We start from the raw sequence: 21,224 nt of genomic DNA on the forward strand, positions 1-21,224 counted from the left end.
GTAAGTCTGCTGCTTTTTAAATCTTACCAGAATGTCCTTTAGAAGAATGGTGAGTACGTCTCTCCGATAATATGGTTCCATTTTCCAGGGTACAAAGAGATTATCTTTTTTTAAATTTTTTTCTTAAAGCGGCATTTGGTATCAGCCCATTTCTTGGCTTTTATCCGTTAACACTAAAAAACACTTGGTCATGAGTGAGGCGGCAATCGTCTATTTTGATGCTTTGATGGATTCTTGTTACTTTGGGTTTTCAGAGTGTTGTTTTTAAGACTTCCTAGAAAATTGGGAGTGTGCTCGCGTGTGTCATATGTTAGAGAGAGGCTGCCCCACTTCTAGTGGACATTGAATTTTGGGTGGTCAGAGATCACAGATGGTCTGTGTCTGGTTTGGAGAATTAAAGAGAATCAGATTTTAGAACCCAGCAGGTAAATATTGGTCCAGTGGCGTTAAACGACAGAACCTTTTCATGCAACATTCCACACCAAAGGAACGGAAGGAACTGTGACAGTGAAAATGAGAAGCAAGAGTTCACAAAACCTGACTAATTGGTTTAGTGCTTCCGAAGGAAGAATATTGGCACTGCAGTCTTCAGTGCTGGAATTAGCTTCATGGTCCATTAAAAGAAGCACAAATTTAGCTTTGTATATTGCAGCCCTTCATATTCAGAGATGATGCAAGTAGCAAGGAATTTTGATTCATCTTCCTTAAGATGAGAGTGTGCATAGTATAAGAGACTGAAATTATGACTTCTTACTGTTGTCAGCTATTTTATTTCGTGTCCTTGGTTTCACTGTTGTATTGTACATAATTACACTTATACTAGACTCATATTCTGTGCTTTTCCAGGAGACCATTTCAAAACCTTTTTTCATTAGATTGAACACTTGTTTGATGGCACTAAAATGAAATAACAAGCACATGAAAGGAGATTTAGTCAAGACCATGAGAAACAGAATAGGAGAGTTTCAATTCTCAAGCTTTTAGCCAGAAGTCTCTTTAAAAAAACAAATTAAAAAAAAAACAAAAACGAAAACCTTAACATTTAAGTGCTAGGACATGGTCTTTATATTACATGTTATTATGCTATCAAGTCACATATATTTGATAATAACTCCTTCCAGTAACTCAATTAAAGAAAAGTCACCAAACAGTGTATAGACTTCTCTGCATGTAACTCTTTAAAATAACTTTGAATAGGAAATGCAAGAATTAACTGGAATATGTGCTCTATTATTTCGGTCTCTTGAATTCTTAAACAATTATCTTGCTGACACCCACCACAAGATCATCTCTTTCACTTAAATTTTTCTTTCAGTATGATTTAGGCCTTTTTCTGTGGCAAGGAATAGAAAATTCAATGCAACTGGTTCAGGCAAAAAGGAAATTTGTGGGATTATGTCACTAAAAAAAAAAAAAAAAAAAAAAAAAAAAATCTAGGGATAGATCTTGTCAGGCACAGCTCTTAGCAAATGTTTAAAGAACCTCCCCAGGACCTGGTTACTTTGTTTCAGTATCTCAAATGCATTATTTCTGTTGGCTTCTTGGTTTCCATAAACTCAGTTTGAAATCCCATGGAGAAAACAAAGAGAGTAACTCTGTGGGTAGTCACAGCCAGAGACCCACTGCATCTCATTGACTCTGATTTTGGTCTTGAACATGTCTCTGATAGGAATGCAGTGAACAAACTGACATAGGTCTAAGTTATATGCTTTATCCCTGGTTCCCAGGGGTTAGGTGGAACCTCGCCAATCTCAGGGGCAAAATGAAAAAGGGATAGATTCCCAAACTGCTGGTATCATCACTAAGGTGAACAGATGCTGAGAAGCCAGGAAACAAATTAATAAATACCCACTCCATCTTCTTTATTACTGTATTTTTTTTTTCCTTTGGAAAAAGATTCTCTCTCCTTCTTGAGATGATGTAGTGAACTTGACTAGTCCTGCTCCAGTAAAACTGGCTGCCAGTGAACAGGTATCCATGAGGTAGTGAGATGGGGCTGTGGCAGCTTCTGGGATTTCTTCTGTTTGATCCAAAGTTGAGGGAACAAGCCTGGGACAAGAAATGCTAGGTAAAAGCATTATATTTTAATCAAGTTTACTTCCCTCCTCTACCCTTCTTTGTACGTTTTATTTGTTCACTAAGCACAGTGAGAAAACAGTGTTGAGACTTGGTTGTACTACTGATGTCTTTCTTGTTTTAAAGATAAAGTCATTACATACAAGAGCATTGTACATGGGATAGAGCATCCAAAGGTTTAATTTATTTCACATATGAAAGCTCACTTAAAAGAATAGCTTTCTTCTGAACACACAGCACTTATTAACTCCTGAATTGTCCACTTTAACGTCCTTAAATAATTATCAGTTTCCTTTCCCTGCTTATATTAACAGTTTAATATGGGTTGAGGAAATAGTTTTTTCAAATGAAGGAGAAATCGAATATCTTAAATTTCTTTGGAATCCTATGGAGGTCACAGATTGTGGCCAGAGACCCTGGAGTTGTACAGCACCAAAATCTTGGAGGCAATGATCCAGACTGCAGATTTTAATCCCAAAGTGCTCAGGATGCCACTAGGAAGAAAGATTGTTTTGTTTAAAATATAAACTATTGCTGCTTAGAGAATTAAGCTGTGAACCAATTCCTGAAAATATTGTAGACCTTAGCGGAGAGCATCTGTCTAGATTTGGGCAGTCTAGTTGATGAAATTAGACATTTTTATATCATTTCTGAACACTGTTCATCTGAATGAAGCCAAACTACTCAGTACAAGGCCTTCGTCAAGTACTTTCTGAAAGACCATTTACTTGCTCAGATGTAGATTATTCAAGTTTTGTTAAATCTTTTTTTCTTTTTTAAAATTTAACATTTATTTTGAATATAGGAAAATAATACCAAGAGTCATAATGTAATTGTTATGTTAATAGGTTAAAACTCATTTACTGCATTAGTATTTCTTCCACTTAAGGTGCTATACAGTGTATTTTCCAAAAGAAAGATAACTTTGTGAAACAAAAGACACATGCTCTACAATTTCTTATTAGCTGTAAGATTATTAAAATACATCAGCAGTAATGATTCTTTTTGAGAACTATTCATCTTTCCATCCCCCAAAGCACCTTAAACCAAGTTTTACACATAGAAGATACTCTGTATTCTTAATTGTTGAGTAAAGTACCAAAAAAATGAATGAATAAATAACTAACTTTTTGCAAGACTTATTTTTCATACATAAATCTAATATAAAATTTGAGAAAACTTGAAAATATAAAAATAAAATTTTGTGTGTATGTGTGGATTTTCTCATCATAAAATTATGTATTCAAATGATAAGATTCAGTAGCAACTCTTCTTGAAAAAATATAACTTAGGCTATGAGGAGAACAAAGTAATTAGAACAGCTATAAAAATAGCTGATGAAATTAAAAGCAGGCAAGAAAAATCAGAGGTCTGTCTGAACCATTTTAAATGCATATTTTCTGCCTTTTACAGCACGTTTTGGTCATAAGCACCCACCGTTCTCTTGTTTCAAGGGCTCATTTTTCCCTTGCTCACTTCACATTCAATTTCTAAATACACGTGGAAGAGTTGGTAGGAGTGCCACAGTGTTTATAATATGCTTTAGAAAGTAACAAAATTTCCTGAGACACAGACTTGAATTTTACATGAATCTCATCTAGTAGCCTTTCAAGGTTACTGGCACATGTTTATTGTTATCTTTTTTCTTTAAGAATAAATGTTTAAGGGGCTTATCAGTAGTCTGTACAGTATATGAATTTACAGAAGTTTTAATAGACATATATCATGATTTTATTTGTCATTTGTGTTGCAAATTCTTTTGCTTGACAGAAGCCCAGCATAGCTCAAGTTCCTGGAGAGTTTAACAGTCCATTTTTGCCTGTGTTCCAGCCTATACAAGGGTTTAGTGTTTACATGTCAGAGTAAGAATTGATCATACTCAGAAGATGTGGAGAAATATGTTACTAAGTTGATAAATTTTAATGTAATGTCCCTTATTTAAAATGTTAAAAGAAAAAATTCTATATCCAGGGAGTTCTATATCTAGTGGAACCTAGAATTCTATATCCAATGAAAATATCCATTAAAAGTGAAGGAGAAATATTTTTCTTTTTCAGACAAACAAAAACTGAGGGAGTTCATCACCAGTGGATCTTTTTACAAGAACTGTTAAAGAACTTTCTTTAGGTAGAAGGAGAATGATGCAGGTCAGAAACTTAGATCTACGTAAAGAAAGGGAGACTATTAGAGAAGGAAGAAATGAAAGGAAAATATAATCTTTTATTTTTCTTACTTATAATTGATCTAAAATACTATGTGTTTAAAGTCATAATAGTAACAATGCATTGAGTAATGACGGCATATGGATAAGTAAAAAGTCTGATAGCAGTATCACAAAGGATAAGAGAGAGGAAATAGGTGTGCAGGTGGAATAGTATTGTTTCAGAGTAGAGTTAGTTAAAAATATGTGTGTCTAGGACACCTGGGTGGCTCAGTCAGTTAATCGTCTGCTTTGGTTCCCGTCATGATCCTGGGATCTAGCCCTGCATTGGGCTCTCTGCTCTGTGGGGAGTCTGCTTCTCTTCCTTGCTCTCTCACTCTTTTAAATAAATAAATAAATAAATAAATAAATAAATAAATAAATAAATGAAATCTTAAAAATATATATGTGTAAACTATAGAGAAACCACTAAAATTTTTAGTTTTAAGTATAATTGAAATTAAAACTAGAGAAGGCAGAGGAGAAGGATCCTCTGACAATAAAGAGAAAACCATTAAAATCATGGTTGATATTAATCCAAATACGTCAATAATCACTTTAAATGTGGATGGCCTACATATATCAATTAAAAGACAAAGATTTCCAAAATGGATAAATAAACAAAAGACAACTGCATGTTGTCTGCAAGAAACTCATTATAAAAATAAGGACTCTGATAAGTTAAAAGCAAAGAAAGATACCATGTTAGCACTAATTAAAAAAAAGCCAGACTAGTTACATTAATTTCAGACAAAGTAGACTTCAGATCAAGGAATCTATCAAGGGTAAAGAGAAGCATTAGGAATGATAAAGGGGTCAATTCTCAAAGAAGACATTAACCTTAAATATGTATGCATCCAAAAACTGCACTAAAATATGTGAGGCATAAACTGATAGAACTGAGAAGAGAAATAGACAAATCCACTACACTATTTGGAGAGTTTGGTATCTCCCTGTCAGTAATTGATAAATCAAGCAGGCAGTCAATACAAATATAGTTGACCTACAAGAATATAGTTGATCTGAACAGCATTATAATCAACTTGATCTAAATGATATTTATAGTATATTTCATCCAACAACAGTAGAATTCTTATCTTCCTCATGCTTGCATCCTTATTCCAATCTTACATGAAACATTCACCAAGATAGACCACATTCTGGGTCATAAAAAATACCTTAAATTAAAAAAAAAATCATACAAAGTGCATTCTCAGACTATAATGAATTAAACTAAAATTAATTGATTATCTTCGAATATGTGGATATCAAACATTATTCATATAGATAACATGTAGACCAAATAAGAAGTCTCAAGAAAAATTAAATATATTTTTGAACTAAATTAAAATTAAAATACAAATTGTAGAAATTTATGAGATGCAGCAAGAGAGAAATTTAGAGCTTTAAATGCATATATTAGAAAAGAAGAAAGACATAAAATCAGTAGTCTAAGCTTCCAACATAGGAAAGTAGAAAAAAGAAGAAAAATTTAAGCCTCAAGCAAGCAGAAGAAAACAGAACAAAACAGAAATGATAATTACATTGAAAACAGGAAAATAATAGAGAAAATCAGTAAAACTGAAAGCTGTTTGTTTTAAAAAATATATCGAATGTGAGAAACTACTAACTAAGCTAACCAAGGAGAAAATGTATATTGGTAATCTCAATGTTCAGAGAGGAATCATCACTACTGATCCGATGGTCATCAGAAGGAAAATAAAGGAATACTATGGACAATTCTACGTCCATGAATTTGGTAAGTTAGTTGAATTTGGTAAGTTAGATGAGTGGACCAATTCCTTGGAACAGATAAACTACCAAAAATCATACAAGGAGAAATAAATAACCTGAATAGTCCCTATTAAATAAATTGAATTAATAATTAATGACCTTCCAAAAATGAAATCACCAAGGCCAGATGGTTTCACTAGGGAATTTTGCCAGACATTTAAGAAGGAAAAAAATATATTTTTTTAAGATTTTATTTATTTAGTTGAGAGAGAGAGAGAGAGAGAAAGCACCCAGAGGGAGAAGCAGACTCCCCGCTGAACAGAGAGCCTGATGCGGGGCTGGATCCCAGGACCCTGAGATCATGACCTGAGCCGAAGGCAGACGCTTAACCAACTAAGCCACCCGGATGCCCCTAAGGAGGAAATTTTACCAATTCTCTACTATCTCTTCCAAAAAATAGAAGAAGGAACACTTCTGAACTTTCTATAAGGCCAGCATTACTTTAATACTTAAAATACTTATAAAGACATTACAAGAAAGGTAAACTATAGACCAATTATCTGTCAGTAACAGAGACACAAAATCCTCAATGAAATATTAGCAAATTGAATCCAACAATGTGTAAAAGGAATTGTATACCCTAACTGAATTAGTTTCTTAGGGCTACCATAATAAATTATCACACAGTGGGTGGCTTGAAACAAAAAAAAAAAAATGATTCTATTACAGTTCCGGAGTCTAGAAGCCCAAATCATGGTGTAGACAGGGCCATCAATCAATCAACTAATATGTATAATTTATATGTAAAACTTACTGTAGAAAACATAGGGGGAAATATATAAATTACTTTTGGCCTCGTGATAGGTTTTTAAATAGAACACCACTGATACAATCCAGGAAAGAAAAATGTGATAAATTGAACTTTATTTAAGTTCAAAAAAACATAGGCTCTGAGAAAGACACTGTTAAGAGAATTAAGATGCAAGCCACTCACCAAGGTAAAATATTTGTAAAACATGTTATCTGATAAAGGAATTATATTCCAAATTAGAAGAAAATTCTTAGCTTTAATGATAAAAAGACAACCCAGTTTTAAAAATGGGCCAAAGATCAGAACAGATACCTAACCAAATATGATGTACAGATGGAAATAATATGAAAAGATGCTCAGTGTCATTTGTCATAAGAGAATTGCAAATTAAAATGACAATGAGATGCCACTATATACCTACAGAATGGCTAAAATCCAAAAATATATAATACCACCTGCTGTCACTATGTGGAGCTACAGGAACTCTTGGTCATTGTTGGTAGAAATTCAAAATGGCACAGCCACTTCGAAAGATAGTTTGGCAGTGTCTTATGAAATGAAACATGGCCTTATAGTATGATGCAGCAGTCTCTGTTGAGTATTTACTTGAGAAACTTGCGGCCACACAAAACCTACATGTGAATATTTGTGGCAGCTTCATTCACAATTACCAAAAACTGGAAGCAACTGGAATGCGTTTTAAAGGTGAATGGAACAACAAACTGTGATACATTCATAGAATGGAATATTATCCAGCTACTAAAAGAAATGAGCTGTCAAGCCACAAAGAGCATGGAAAAATTTTAATGCGAATTGCTAAGTAAAATAAACCAATCTGAAAGGCGCCATACTATATGATCTCGACTTTATGACATTCTGGAAATGGCAAAGCTACTGAGATGGTAAACAGATCAGTGGTTGCTAGGGGCTAGGGTGGTAGGGGAGAGGATGACTGAAGAGGTGAAGCACAAGACTTTTTTTAGAATGAAGCTGTTCCAAATGGTGAATAGAAGACATTAAGCATTTATCAAAACCTATAGAACTTTACAACACAAAAAGTGAAACTTACTTTTTTTTTTAGGGCTTAGTGAAATCATTTAGGGGGTTGGGAAATCCCAGGATGGAATTCAGAATGTGATAAAATAATCTAAATATATTATAAATGTATGAAATACCTTGCCGAAGGGGCTGAGAGAATAAGGGGGAGGAGGCTGTAATGATCCATGTAATAATGAATCAGAGGTGGAGACATAGTATGAACTTATGTTTAGCTCAATATAGCTACAGATGGTCTACAAATAAATGAGCAGATGGATTTCAGGGTGGGCAAGAGCATGGCAAAGCAGTAATGTAAGAGGAAAAAAAAAACCCAATCAGAGTTATTCTCCTATCATGGATCTTATTATTATGCAAAACAAATAATAAAAACAGTAACAAACCCAGGTGGGTACCCACACTATCTTTAATGCAAATCCTCTTCAGCAAGAACTCCAACTGAAAGGAATTACATTTATAAATGAGCTTTCATTCAGATGAAATTTCATACAAGGAAATGCTTTAAAACTCGGTACTATTTCTTCTATAAAGATGAATATATTTGAACTGTGTAAAATTTATTAATAATGCTAAATTTGACAGAGAGATATTTATCAAATTCCAGAGTAACATTATTCTTCATGTTTGAGAATAGAATGTTGGGGTCTCAAAACACATGAAATTAATTAGTGGAAATTATGGTAGACAGATGCTAAAAATTCATCGAATGACAGAATTTTAACAGATTAAAGGGTGAAGTTATTTTGAGTGTTTTGTTGTGGAGAAAAATGGTGCTTGTTTTTAAAGATCTTTTTATTTATTTTAGAGAGAGCGAGAGAGTGTGCGCATGTAGGGAGTGGGACAAAGGGAGAGAATCTATAACAGACTCCCTGCTGAGCACTGGGCTCTGTTCAGGGCTGGACACTGGGCTCTCCACATGGACCTTGATTGCACAGCCCTGAGATCATGACCCGAGCCAAAATCAAGACTGGAATGCCTAACCACTTGAGCACCCAGGTACCCCGATGGTGCTCTTGTAGGAAACACCACTTAGCCCCCCTGGAAAAGACAGGCATGACTTACTACACAGTTCCCTATTTCTCAACAGTTTGTTACAGTTGGGGGCTCCATCAGATCAGAGTAAAACAGCTCATCAGCAAAGCTTTGCCTACATATCTGCAGTAGTATAAGTTCCAGTACACCCTTCCATTCTGTCTAGGATTGACTTCTCATGATATTTAAGGAAGGATAGAGATAGAAGAGGATGGGATAGAAATGAGATAGCTCTGAGAACAGCTAAGTTTTCAGAGGGAGAGATTGTTTAAAGAGATATAAAGACTTGATATGCAACAGTTTCTTGTAATTTCTAAGAAGAAAAGTATACAGAAACCTTTGTATCAAAAAGTAATATTAGTGCCCTAACAATGACATATATTTTTGTTTAGCTTTCCAGCAGTATTAATGGATGTTTACCTCTGGGCACCATTCCACTTAGTTTTTAGGGATTAATCAGCCACATTTACAGGCAGCTAACCATGTAAACTCCGTAATGGAGTAGTCCACAGAAGAGCTTATAACGTGATCTTTGCCTCATTAGTGTGACATTTTAATCCTTTGTAATATGTGCAAAACTTTGCACCTTTTTATCATGCTTACAGCTAATGATCTGCACTTTAATGCATTCCTTAAAAGTGGAGTTAGAGTTGTATCAGTATCTTTAAAGACGTATCTTTGAAATTTCAAGCAGAAAATATTTCTGTTTTATTCTCAAGCCAGTTATGAAATCTTATAGATCTTTTTACAGCGTAGTTTACTCCCCAAAGAGAAGACAAAATCTATACTTTAAAATCCATTAAAAATACACCTTGAAATTTTAAAAGAGTGGGGATAAGTAAATATGCAATTAACCTTGGCTAACTTAGTTACTGTGACTGGATAATGTATTTACCCTAAAATCTCTACAAATAGAGGCCATAAAAGCAAATGCAATGAATTATAAAGTTCATGTTATTAACAAAAGGTAACATGACAGTTCTTCAGGAGAAGCAACAGTTTCTTTTATGCATGCTAAGTATTTGGAAAGAGATTTTTCGTGTTGGTTATTAGAAAACACAGAGACTATTGCCTTTATCAGTGGTTTTATAGGAAGTGGGGAAATGACTGTTTCGTGCATTGACCCTCGATTAGGCAAAATCCGTAGAAGTAACTCACAAGTGGTATTCTGCATGGGTGTAAGCTACGGAGCTCTGGTTATATCGCTTTATAACTTGTTACAAATTTGAAGAAGATGATGGCTAGCCTACCCTTTAGACCATCTTTGTGGCACAAGGTTTTAAGGTAACTGAGGAGAGTTGGGTCAAGATGCCTCTCTGTTAGCAGAAGGAGGGATGCTTTTCTGTGATGCTGATTATTTTGGGTAGGTTAAGGAATTGTTTAGAAAGCCCAGGAAGCGCAGAGTCCTCTCTCGGAAATAGAGGCTATGTCCTCTCCTTGTGTTCAGTTACTTTTTTTAAAAAAAATCTTTTATAACATATTCATTTTAAACACAATACATATTTTAAGATTCCTGTTTTTTCTTTTGAGAAGGAAGGAATCGATGACAAAAAGAGTTGGTGAGTTTTTTTGCGAAGTTCATTTTTAGGGAATTGCGGCATGTGGTAAGGGTCATTTGACTGGCAGCTCATTAACTTCCGGATTCTTCCATGCTCCTGATGATGAGTACTAACGTGGAACAATAAGTACGACCTCTGACCTCAATTATCTTCACCTATGTGTTCTCTGTCCCCGTATTATTTTTTTAGGAGCTGATTGCTGTCTGAAATGAGTTTGAGTCAGAGGAGTTCCCATTTCAAATGTAAAGTCCTACGTCTTTTGATACAAAGGGGTTTTTTGGGACTTTAAACAATGAGGAGCAGGAAATGGATTTAGTTGTGGCTCCTCTTGTGTCATAGTCTATCTTTCCCAGACTCTTTCATTTCTCTTTTATAGCCCTAATGTCTTTTTGTTAAAATAATTATTTTTTTTTCTCTGTGTGAGATTCTGTCATTAGATGAAAGGTCATGGTTATAATATGAATCCTGGATAATAAATACAGTGCAAAATTGATTGAAATGCATAGAACAAAAAGACTTTCCAATTAAAAAACACTTTGCCAAGCCTGCACCAAACAACCATATAGACTCTGCTTTCTCTTCACTTATAATTAGCTGCCACTGAAAGTTAATTACTTTCAGGATCAAAGGAAAGAAAACTAGAAATAAAATGGAAGAATTCCTTTTAGATTTAAAGTTTAAATAAATGTTTGCCTTAGGAGCAGACCATATGCTGAATCCATCCCAGAGGGAAAATGTACTTAAGAATCTTCAATACATATAGACCGACTTTAAAGTTCATTGAAGGTGGGCAAAGAAATAAGGCAGATTTTATTTCCTTTGGGAGTATCAACTGGCAGATTTTATAAGGGAGTAGCAAAGACTCTTTACATATCCTCGTTTTTGTTTTATCAGCAGAACAGAAAAAAAGATTGTACCATTTGGAAGATTTATTCTTGAAATGCTTTCTTCGAAGAAGTCTACTGCAAACTCTGATTTGATTTCTGATCTCTCTGAATGACAGGCCTGCCTTATTAAAAAGGCTAATTGATGGGGAGGGTATGAGTGGCTCTAATCATGTGCTTACCTACTTAAAACCAGTATTCGTTGAGTCATGGCAAACATTTTTATTGTTTTACTCTCCTATACTTAGATCACTGTTTTTCTTCCCCCAGAAATGTTTTAAAAAAGAAAACAAAATGTAGGACACAAATGGGAATTCTGTAATTGTATTTTTGTCCGGTTTGCTTCTAAAAACAGGTTATGATCTTTTGCAAAACACATTTTGGAATAGAATGATCAGGTTCTGTGCTGTTGACGGAAAAGTTAAGAGAGTGTATGCCTCCGGGAGTTCAGGATTGTGGATAGAAAAGGGTAGATGAGTTGGGAACAACAATAATGTGGCTATAACTGGTCTTCAAACATTCGCCTACCAATCTCCACCAACATCAGAATTTCCAGGAAACCACCAGTCTCACCCCTAATCCTACAGTGATACTTCCTCTTCCTGACCTGCTGATCATACAGTTATACCACTGTTGATTCAGTGCTGACCCATGACCTAACACTGAGCTCAATATTTCACACTTATCTCAATGTTTCTTATAGTACGTATATGAGGTAGGAATAGTTATTATCCTGAATTTACCTTAGGAAGCCTGCCTGAGAGTTTAAGTAACTTGCTGGGCCCACATGGCGAGTATGAGACTACAGCCAGGCTTAAGCCCAGCTTAGTTGAAATCCAATGCCCGTGCTTGTTAACACTATGTTAATGTTCCCTTTCTATAACATTTTTTTTATCGTGGTAAAAAAATAACATAAAAATTTGCCATTTTAGCTATTTTTGAATATGCCGAATGGTACTGTTAACTGTATGCACATTGTGATGCAGCCGATTTTTAGAACTTTTATCTCACAAAACTGAAAATCTGTACCCATTGAACAACAACACTAGAATTCTCCCTTCTCCCCAGCCTTGCTAACCTCATCCTACTCTCCTTCTCTGTGGATTCAACTACTTAAGATACCTCATATAAGTAGAATAGTGCCGTATTTGTCTTTTTGTGACTAGCATAATGTCCTTAAGATTCATCCATGTTGTAGCATATAACAGGATTTCCTAGTTTTATAAGTTTGAATGATATCCCATTGTATGAATATGCCACACTTTCTTTATCCATTCATCTGTCTATGAGCATTAAGGTTATTTCCATCTCTTGGTTTTTGTGAATAATGCTGCAATGAACATGGGATGCAAATATCCCTTGGAGATCCTACTCTCAATTCTTTTGGATATATACCAAGCAGCGATATTCTTGGATCAAATGATGAATCTATTTTGATTCTTTTGGAAATTTTCCATACAATCCTTTGCCTGTTATTTAATTGGGTTATGTGTTCTTTTGTTGTTCGGTTGTAGGAATTCTTTATATATTCTGGATATTAACCCCTTACCAGACACGTGTTTTGCATATATTTTCTTCCATTTTGTAAGTTGTCTTTTCAGTCTTTTGATTGTTTCTTTTGTTATGCAGAAGATTTAATTTTGCTGTAATCGCATTTATCTCTACTTTTGTTATTTGTGCTTTTAGTGTCCTATCCAAGAAATCATTACCAAATCCATTGTCTTGAAGCTTTTTCCCTGTTTTCTTCCAGGAATTTTATAGTTTCAAGTATTACATTTAGGTTTTTAATACATTTTGAATTAATTTTTGTATACTGTGTAAGGTAAGGATCCAACTTCATTCTTCAAACACCACATGTTGAAAAGACTATCCTTTTCCCCACCGTGTAGCCTTAGTGCCCTTGTTGATGATCATTCGACCATAGAACATGAGGGTTTATTTCTGGGCTCTCTATCCTGTTCCATTGATCTATATGTCTGTCATTATGCTAGTATTGTACTGTTTTGATTGCTGTCTCTTTATAATATGTTTTGTTATCAGGAATTGTAAAGCCACAACCTTTGTTTGTCTTTCTCACAGGATTGTGTGGTCCTTTGTGAATTCATGGAATTTTTAGAATTTTTTTCTATTTTTATAAAAAATTCAATCAGAATTTTGATAGGGATTGCATGGAATCTATAGATTACTTTGGATAGTTTGAGCAGTTTAACAGTATTACGTCTTCCTTTGTATGAGCACAGGTTATCTTTTCATTTATTTGTGTTGTTTCAGTTTCTTTCATCACTTTTATAGTTTTGGTGTCCAAGTCTTTTGCTTCCTTGGTTATGTTTATTCCTAAGTATTTTATTCTTTCTGATGCCATGGTGATTGAGAATGTTTTCTTAATTTTCTTTTTAGCTAGTTCATTGTTATTGTAGAAAAACATACTGATTTTTATGTGATGGTTTTGTGTCTTGCAATTTTGCTGAATTTGTGTATTGGTTCTGAGAGGGCTTACTTTTTTTTTTTTTTTAAGAACTTTTCAAGCGTTCTATATTAACATCATGCCATTTGCAAATTTAATTTTATTCCTTCCTTTTGAATTTGGATGCCTTTTATTTATTTTTGTTTGACTTCCAGTACTATGATGAATAGAAGTGGTAAGAATAGTCTTCTTTGCCTTGTTCCTGATCTTAATGGAGAAGATTTCAGTTTTTCCATCAAGTATAATATTAGCCATGGTCTTTCCATGTCCTTTATTTTGTTGAGGTAATTTTCTTCTATTCCTAATTTGTTGAGTGTTTTCTCATAAAAGGTGTTGAATTTTGTCCAGTGCTTTTTCGGAATCAATTGAGATGATAATTTGATTTTTTTTTTGTTTTGTTCTGTTAATGTGATATATCATATTGATTTTTATATGTTAGACCATCCTTGCATTGTAGGGATAAATCACACTTGATCCTGGTACTTCAGCCTTTTAATATGCTATTAAATTTGGTTTGCTAGAATTTTGTTGAGGATTTTGCATAAATATTTATCAGAGACACTGGTCTATAGTTTTCTCATAGTATTTTTGTCCAGCGTTTGTGTCAGGTAATATTGGCATAAAATACGTCTGAAAGTGTTTCTTCCTCTTCAGTATTTTGGAACAGTTTGTGAAGGATTGGTGTTATTTATTTTAAAAAAATACTTGGTAGAATATGCCTGTAAAGCCCTCTGGTTCTGGACTTTTCTTTACAGAGAGGCTTTTGATTATTGGTTCAATCTTGGTTACTGATTACCATATGCTCAGATTTTTTATTTCTTCCCGATTCAAGGTTGTATATTTATAGTAGTGCTTCATAATCCTTTTTTATTTTTGTATTATTAGCTGTAATGTTTCCTCTTTCATTTATGACTTTTGTTGAGTCTTCTCTTTTAATTCTTAGTGTAGTTAAATGTTGATTTTAGTCATTATGACAGGTGGGAGGTGATATTTTATTATACTTTTGATTTGCATTTCCCTGATGATGAGTAATGTTGAGCATTTTCATGAGTCTGTTGGCCATCTGTATGTCTTCTTTGGAGAAATGTCTGTTCATGTCTTCTGCCCATTTTTAATTGGATTTTTTTGGGGGGGCAGGGTATTGAGTTGTATCAGTTCTTTATATATTTTAGGTACTAACCCTTATTGGATATGTCATTTGCAAATATCCTTTCCCATTCTGTAGGTTACATTTTAGTTTTGTTGATTGTTTTGTTGATTGTTTACTGTGCAAATGGGGCATTTTGGTCTTTATATTGTTGTGAAGTTGGGTTTGTATGAAGGGAACCCAAACAAGAGTTTCCTATTCTGCCATGTTGCTAACATTATACTCCCGTCCCATAATATTTTTGGTATCACAGCAGGATAGTCTTGTTTTAAAACACAAAATCAGTCTGATATAAATATAGTCCCTTGGGCTCATGGATACATTAAACATGTTACTGAGGTTTTGCCTTAATCCTAGGAGTTTAAAGGCAAAGATAGAGAAGCTTGAGGTTTTTCAGTGACCAAGCAAAGAGTTAGCAAAACATCAGGAGCTCTTGATACAGTAAACAATTAATGTTTTTAAATTCCTTAATGTAATCAAGAAAAACCTAGCATAACTTAATAAGAAATTCATTATTGACAAATATTTAGGTCTGTGAGAGAACATAATCCTTTTGAAATCTCCCAGGTGACTTCTGAATGGCTTATAAGAGAGCTATGAGTTTTACCAACATTTTTTTAATTAAATGTAGTCTATTTCAGTCTTGTTCTGTTCTCAGTTATTCATGAGGATGAAGATGTTATGGGTGTATTATAAAGATAGCAAATGCTTAGTAGATACGGATCCAGGTGTAGCCATAGTGACAACAGCCATGAGGGTATGGTGACCAACACTGCTAAAAATAAGAAGATACAGTAATAGGAATAGGAAAGTTAGCACAGTGAGAAGAGATCATAGTAGTAGTTCATATTTAAATTCTAGACTCAACATTACATTCCAATTTGTCTTCCCTTTGTGTCTCTTCAACTCCTTGGGTACACCTTGACTCAGATAATATTTTTATCTCAGTTTATGAAAAACAAGCTTTGACTCCTCTTGCCCTGACTATGGTGTAACCCAGGGTTATACTGGGTTTGAGGAATTATTTTCAATAGATTTAGCAGTTTCATTTGAGAATAGATTAATGGTCCCCTAGATACCCGGTCACCTTTTATATTCTGCTTACCCTTAATTTGGTCTTTATTGTGTTTTAATCAGGAGCCATCATGGGATTAATCTGAGACAAGGTTAGAATTTTATGTAAAATAATGAGAAAGGGCATGAGAAGAATAGAGACTGATGAAAATAAAGAATTGAAAATAGTAAAATTCAATTTAATAACATTACAATTAAAGTACCTGGATATTCATTCTCCTAAAAATCCACTGGCTTTTTCATACCCGGTCATTTGAGCCAAATGCTAGGTTAATGATAGCCTTACTAATCTGTCATCAGACTATTAAAAGACCATATGGGGCAATGACCTTTGTAATTATGCTAATAGAAGATCTTTCTTTATTTCAAAAAAATACTTGAGGTCTGTGAGAAAAAGCTTCCTTCCTTAGATTGGCTCCATATAAACTCTTCATTTTAAATTAAGTACATGCACAGGAAGAGTTGGATTTCTCCCCACCCATTCCACCTCCCAATTTATTATCATCCTATGATATTTCTTTATGCCCACACAGATAGTTATCACTGTTAGGCAGGGAGAGGTCATTTTTCTACCATTACAAAGGTTAACACTTGACCAGAAGGACATGGATATTAACATTCCTGCAACAGGACCCCAGTGAATTGAGTAAAAAATAATAAAAACTAAGAGTTTGGTAATCTGGGGATGTTTGGGTTCTAGGCTTAACTCTGCCACTTATTGTCTATGTGCTTTGAGGTAGATTATCTAAGATTGCTGTGACGTTCTTTGTTAAGTAATCTCTGCACCCAGTGTGGAGCTCAAACTCATGACCCCGAGATTAAGTGTCACATGCTCTACCAACTGAGCCAGCTAGGCAGCCCAATCACCGTGGCTTTCTATATCTAAAGTATGGACATAGTTTAATGGTATAATGATGAATTTCAGTATATAGCAATAAGAAAAATAGGTAAACAAAAACCAAAAAAAAAATATAAGTCATTCTAAATCCCTCCCCCCAGAGGCAAGAACTATTAATAACATGGTGTATTTCCTTCTGCTTTTGGTATATAGGTACGTACACATGTGCACAGACACACAATAGAATTAAGATATATTTATATTTTTATGAGCATCTCTTTTCTCTTAATATCAGATTGTGACTATCTTTCTCTGATTCCATATACATAATCACCATCATTCCTTAATGCATATAAATCATTCCTTTTTAACATTTATCTTCATAATTTATTTAGACAGTCTCCATTTATTGGATGTTTAATTTATTTACCACGTTTTTGTTACAAATAGCTTTAATTAATGCCTTTAGGCATAGTATGAAAATTTGTCTCCATATGATAAGTTCTTAGAATTAAAAATGCTGTGCCAAAAGGTATTCATATTTTTAGACATTTGCCATGAATTGCAAACAATCAAAAAGAAAACTGGGTAAAAATACATGAACCAGCATTTCACAAAAGAGGAAACACTATGGCCAATAAATATGTAAAAAAAAAAAAAAAGTAATGATTGAAAAAATTCAAATGAAGAAACGGATGATATACCACTTTATACCTATTCAGTTGGTGAACCTTTAAAAGTATGATAGTATCAGGTTCTGAGTATGTTACACTGGATCCTTTTAGATATTGCCATTTGGAGCTTAAAGTCATGTAGCCACTTTGGAAAACAGCTCAATTTCATATTCTAAGATAGAACATTTATATATCTGATAAATCAGCAACTCCCCTCCCAAGTACCTATGAGAATTCTTGTACATGTACAACAGGATACCTATACAAAAATGTTCATGTTAGTAGAAATTTGGAAACATCTAAGTACCAATTATCTGGTGAGTTGAAAAAGAAACCATGTTATATCCTCCTGATGAAATATTATACAGCAGGGGCGCTGGTGGCTCAGATGGTTGGGCATCTGCCTTCAGCTCAGGTTATGATTTCCAGGTCTTGGGATCAAGCCCCACATCGGGCTCCCAGCTCAGTGGGGAGTCTGCTTCTCCCTCTCCCTCTGCCTCTCCCCCTGCTCCTGCTCCCTCTGTCTCTCTTTCAAATGAATAAATAAAATCTTAAAAATTGTATTACATAGCAGTCAATATGAATGAACAGTATTGATGATTATTAGCAGTAAAATAGTATGTAAACTCCACATCTGTAGAGAACAAAATAACGAAAATTAATGTGTCTTCTCTCTCATGTGTGCTGTTTATACTCTGTATGTATGCATATATGTGTATATGTATGTGCATGTATGTGTGTATGCATACATATGTACACTTGCATGTATGTATAAGCAGTGAGATGATATTTTAAAGGAAACCAATGAATGATTAATATGGAATTCAGATGTGGGAAAAAAGGAGTATGAGATGCAAAACACACACACACACACACACACACACACACACCCCAAATGAAAAACAAACAAAAAACAATCCGTGCCAAAAGAATCCCATCAGCAAGAGTATAAGAATATCTGTTTCACTGAACTATAGAACTCCATAGGGATTATAATTATTTTCCTCATATTTTCCAATCTGATAATTGCAAGGAAATAGTTCCCCGGTATCTTTGTTTGCCCTTGTTTATCACTAGCTAGCTTGTCCATTTTTTCAAGTGTTCATGTGAGTAAGCAAGGGACAGTGACCTGAGTGTTAATATGGGGCAAGGACTGTGCTTGTGCTTTGTGTATATTATTGTTCCAAAAATTGTAGGAGTTGAAGTTGTTCTCATTTTACAAATGCTGAGACTCTGAGAGTGAACTCGCTAAAGGCTGCACCAGGAGTCTTTGTGACTCCAGAATGTGAACGCTAACAAGGGGCTGTGCCGCCTCGACATTGCTACAGTTTTATCTCACTTTTGTTATATGAGAGTAATGGAAATTGTTGAATTTGAAATTATTATCATAGGGTTATCATGTCATGAAAGCCTTGGAGGCTAATAGCAGTGTTTCATAAATAAAATAAAGGGAATTAAGGTAGTTAGGAGGGACAGGAGTGGCAGAGAGCAATTTAAGTCAGCATAATTTATTTTCAGTAGGCCGTTATGTACTTTGAAGGATTTAATAGCATGGAATCACAAGGAAATATAAAAGTATGTGAAAACAAGCGTACAATAAGGAGGTAGTGACTTCTATGACAAACGAAAGCATCTGAAAAATGATCTGCAGATACAGAAAAAAAAGCTTTTGGAAATAGCTGCCTGGTAAAATAGTTCAAAAGACACACTGACCTTCTGAGCCACAGCCTGATGGTAAGATTTTTTCCAAGTTGGGGGTTAGGACCCAATAATGATCCATGGATCTGAAAAGTTAGTGGTGCCTGCAAGATAGATTGTGGGTTTTATTGTGTGAGAGAAAGAACCAAAAGAACCAGGAGAGGCCGGGAGAATGCTGGGGGTGGTGAGTGGGAGTTATGGGGAAAGTCATGCTCTAACATGTCTCTCAGAGCCTCCATTTCTCCATCTATGAGGAAAGGTTTCTACACAGTCCCCTGCTGGACTTCAAATTCTGTGATCTGCGTGCTTTCTTCTGTCCGGTAGGAAATAACATTTTCTTTTCTTTTCTTTTCTTTTCTTTTCTTTTCTTTTCTTTTCTTTTCTTTTCTTTTCTTTTCTTTTCTTTTCTTTTCTTCCTTCCTTCCTTCCTTCCTTCCTTCCTTCCTTCCTTTCTTTCTTTCTTTCTTTCTTTCTTTCTTTCTTTCTTTCTTTCTTTCTTTCTTTCTTTCTTTTTTGCCATTAATAGAAGCAGGGTCCTCTAGCCATTAAAAATAAGCAATTGCCGTAACCGCAATTTCAAATAGAAAACTGGGGTTACTTAAGTAGCTACAGCAATGGTCTGAACCTTTGCAGATTTCTTACAAAACAAACACCTTCTTTCACTGATGTGACTCTGCGTGGCAGCACAGATGACCATCGACACTTACCTGTAACCGCCCTGGAATCTATAGCTCCAGAGCAATCATCCATGTCAGTCTTTGTCACCCTCCTCTCTCTATTCCTGACCAACGTGCAATTTAAAACAACTCAGAAAAGCTTGTAGATATGCAGGGAGAGATGAGCATCCATGGACTTGTTTTTTTGTTTGTTTGTTTTTGTTTTTGTTTCGTTGTTGTTTTATGAACAGTTTCAGAAGAAATAATCATGAAGGGGAAAATTCAGCAATTGAGAAGAAAAAAAAAACACACAACAAAACATCAACAAGGATTAAAGTGTCCGCACACCCTACTCTGGTTGCCCAAGTAGCAGCTCTATGGTCAAATCAGGTCTGTAAATGTGCAATTTAAAGGACATTCACTATTCTGAGAAGATAGTGTGCATTTGAGGGCAGAGGGAAAGGGACGGGGAGCAGCTACTGGTTGTGGGGAGGGGAGGAGGTGTATATTAACTCTGTAAGCGATCTTTGGACTTGAGTCTGAGAGGCTGAGGGAATGTAAGGGTGAAGATGAAATGATCCCCGTGCCCTAAAAGGGCTTTCATGCCTTTCATTGGAAGAGGGGCTATCCCAGGTAGTTATAGTCACCCTGATGGCACTGGGGTCATTGGCTGCTTACCATTTAAGCAGTGTTTAGAGAGAAGGAATTTAGCCGTTTGTGTTTGGGGATCTAGATTCTGGAACATATTGGGTATCACTTCACTTGTTTTTCCCCCCAATTGGTGGAAGTAACTCACAGAATCAAAGAGAGGAACCCCTTAGTCACAGTGGAGGGAAGTCTTTGTGTTTCTCCCTTTGTCAAGCTGAGTAGAACCTAGACTGTGTCAGGCATTCATCTTCATATCACAGACGTGACGAGAGCTGTCTGTATCTGGCTGGGTGGTATGAGAGAGACACCCCATCTGTCAGTTCTGAGTGCTTTCCAGTTCAAATTTCTGCTCATCTACCTGGCCTGTTTCTCCCGACCTTTTCTCCCAAAAAGACCCTTAAAAACTAACGATACAGAGAATTATTGACTGGATCCCAGGAGAGATTTTTTGTGTTAGCTGAAGGTCTAATGATAGCAGAGTGAGGTAATGGAAAATCTAATTACTTGGAGGGAAAGCCTTATGACTTCTGTGATTCTGAACCTCAGATGGACCCTGTCATGTCTGGATTCATAGAAAAAGGAAAAAAAATATCAGCAACAGTAGAGAGATGACTGAAGGATTCATCAACAAGGTATGAACAGATATATTCCATCCGTAGGCAACTAGAACTAT

General features: G+C 35.1%; 1 long non-coding RNA gene across 1 annotated transcript in view; it reads left to right on the forward strand.

Moving 5' to 3' along the window:
* Positions 1–21,224, forward strand: part of LOC130542599 (uncharacterized) — a 114,667-nt gene that overhangs the window by 47,715 nt on the left and 45,728 nt on the right. The window contains exon 2 of the long non-coding RNA XR_008957261.1: positions 1–21,224. This exon is cut by the window's right edge and continues 45,728 nt beyond it. This is a non-coding gene — a long non-coding RNA (uncharacterized LOC130542599).

Source organism: Ursus arctos, unplaced genomic scaffold, assembly GCF_023065955.2.
Source record: "Ursus arctos isolate Adak ecotype North America unplaced genomic scaffold, UrsArc2.0 scaffold_4, whole genome shotgun sequence".
In the NCBI taxonomy this organism is placed as follows: Eukaryota; Metazoa; Chordata; class Mammalia; order Carnivora; family Ursidae; genus Ursus; species Ursus arctos.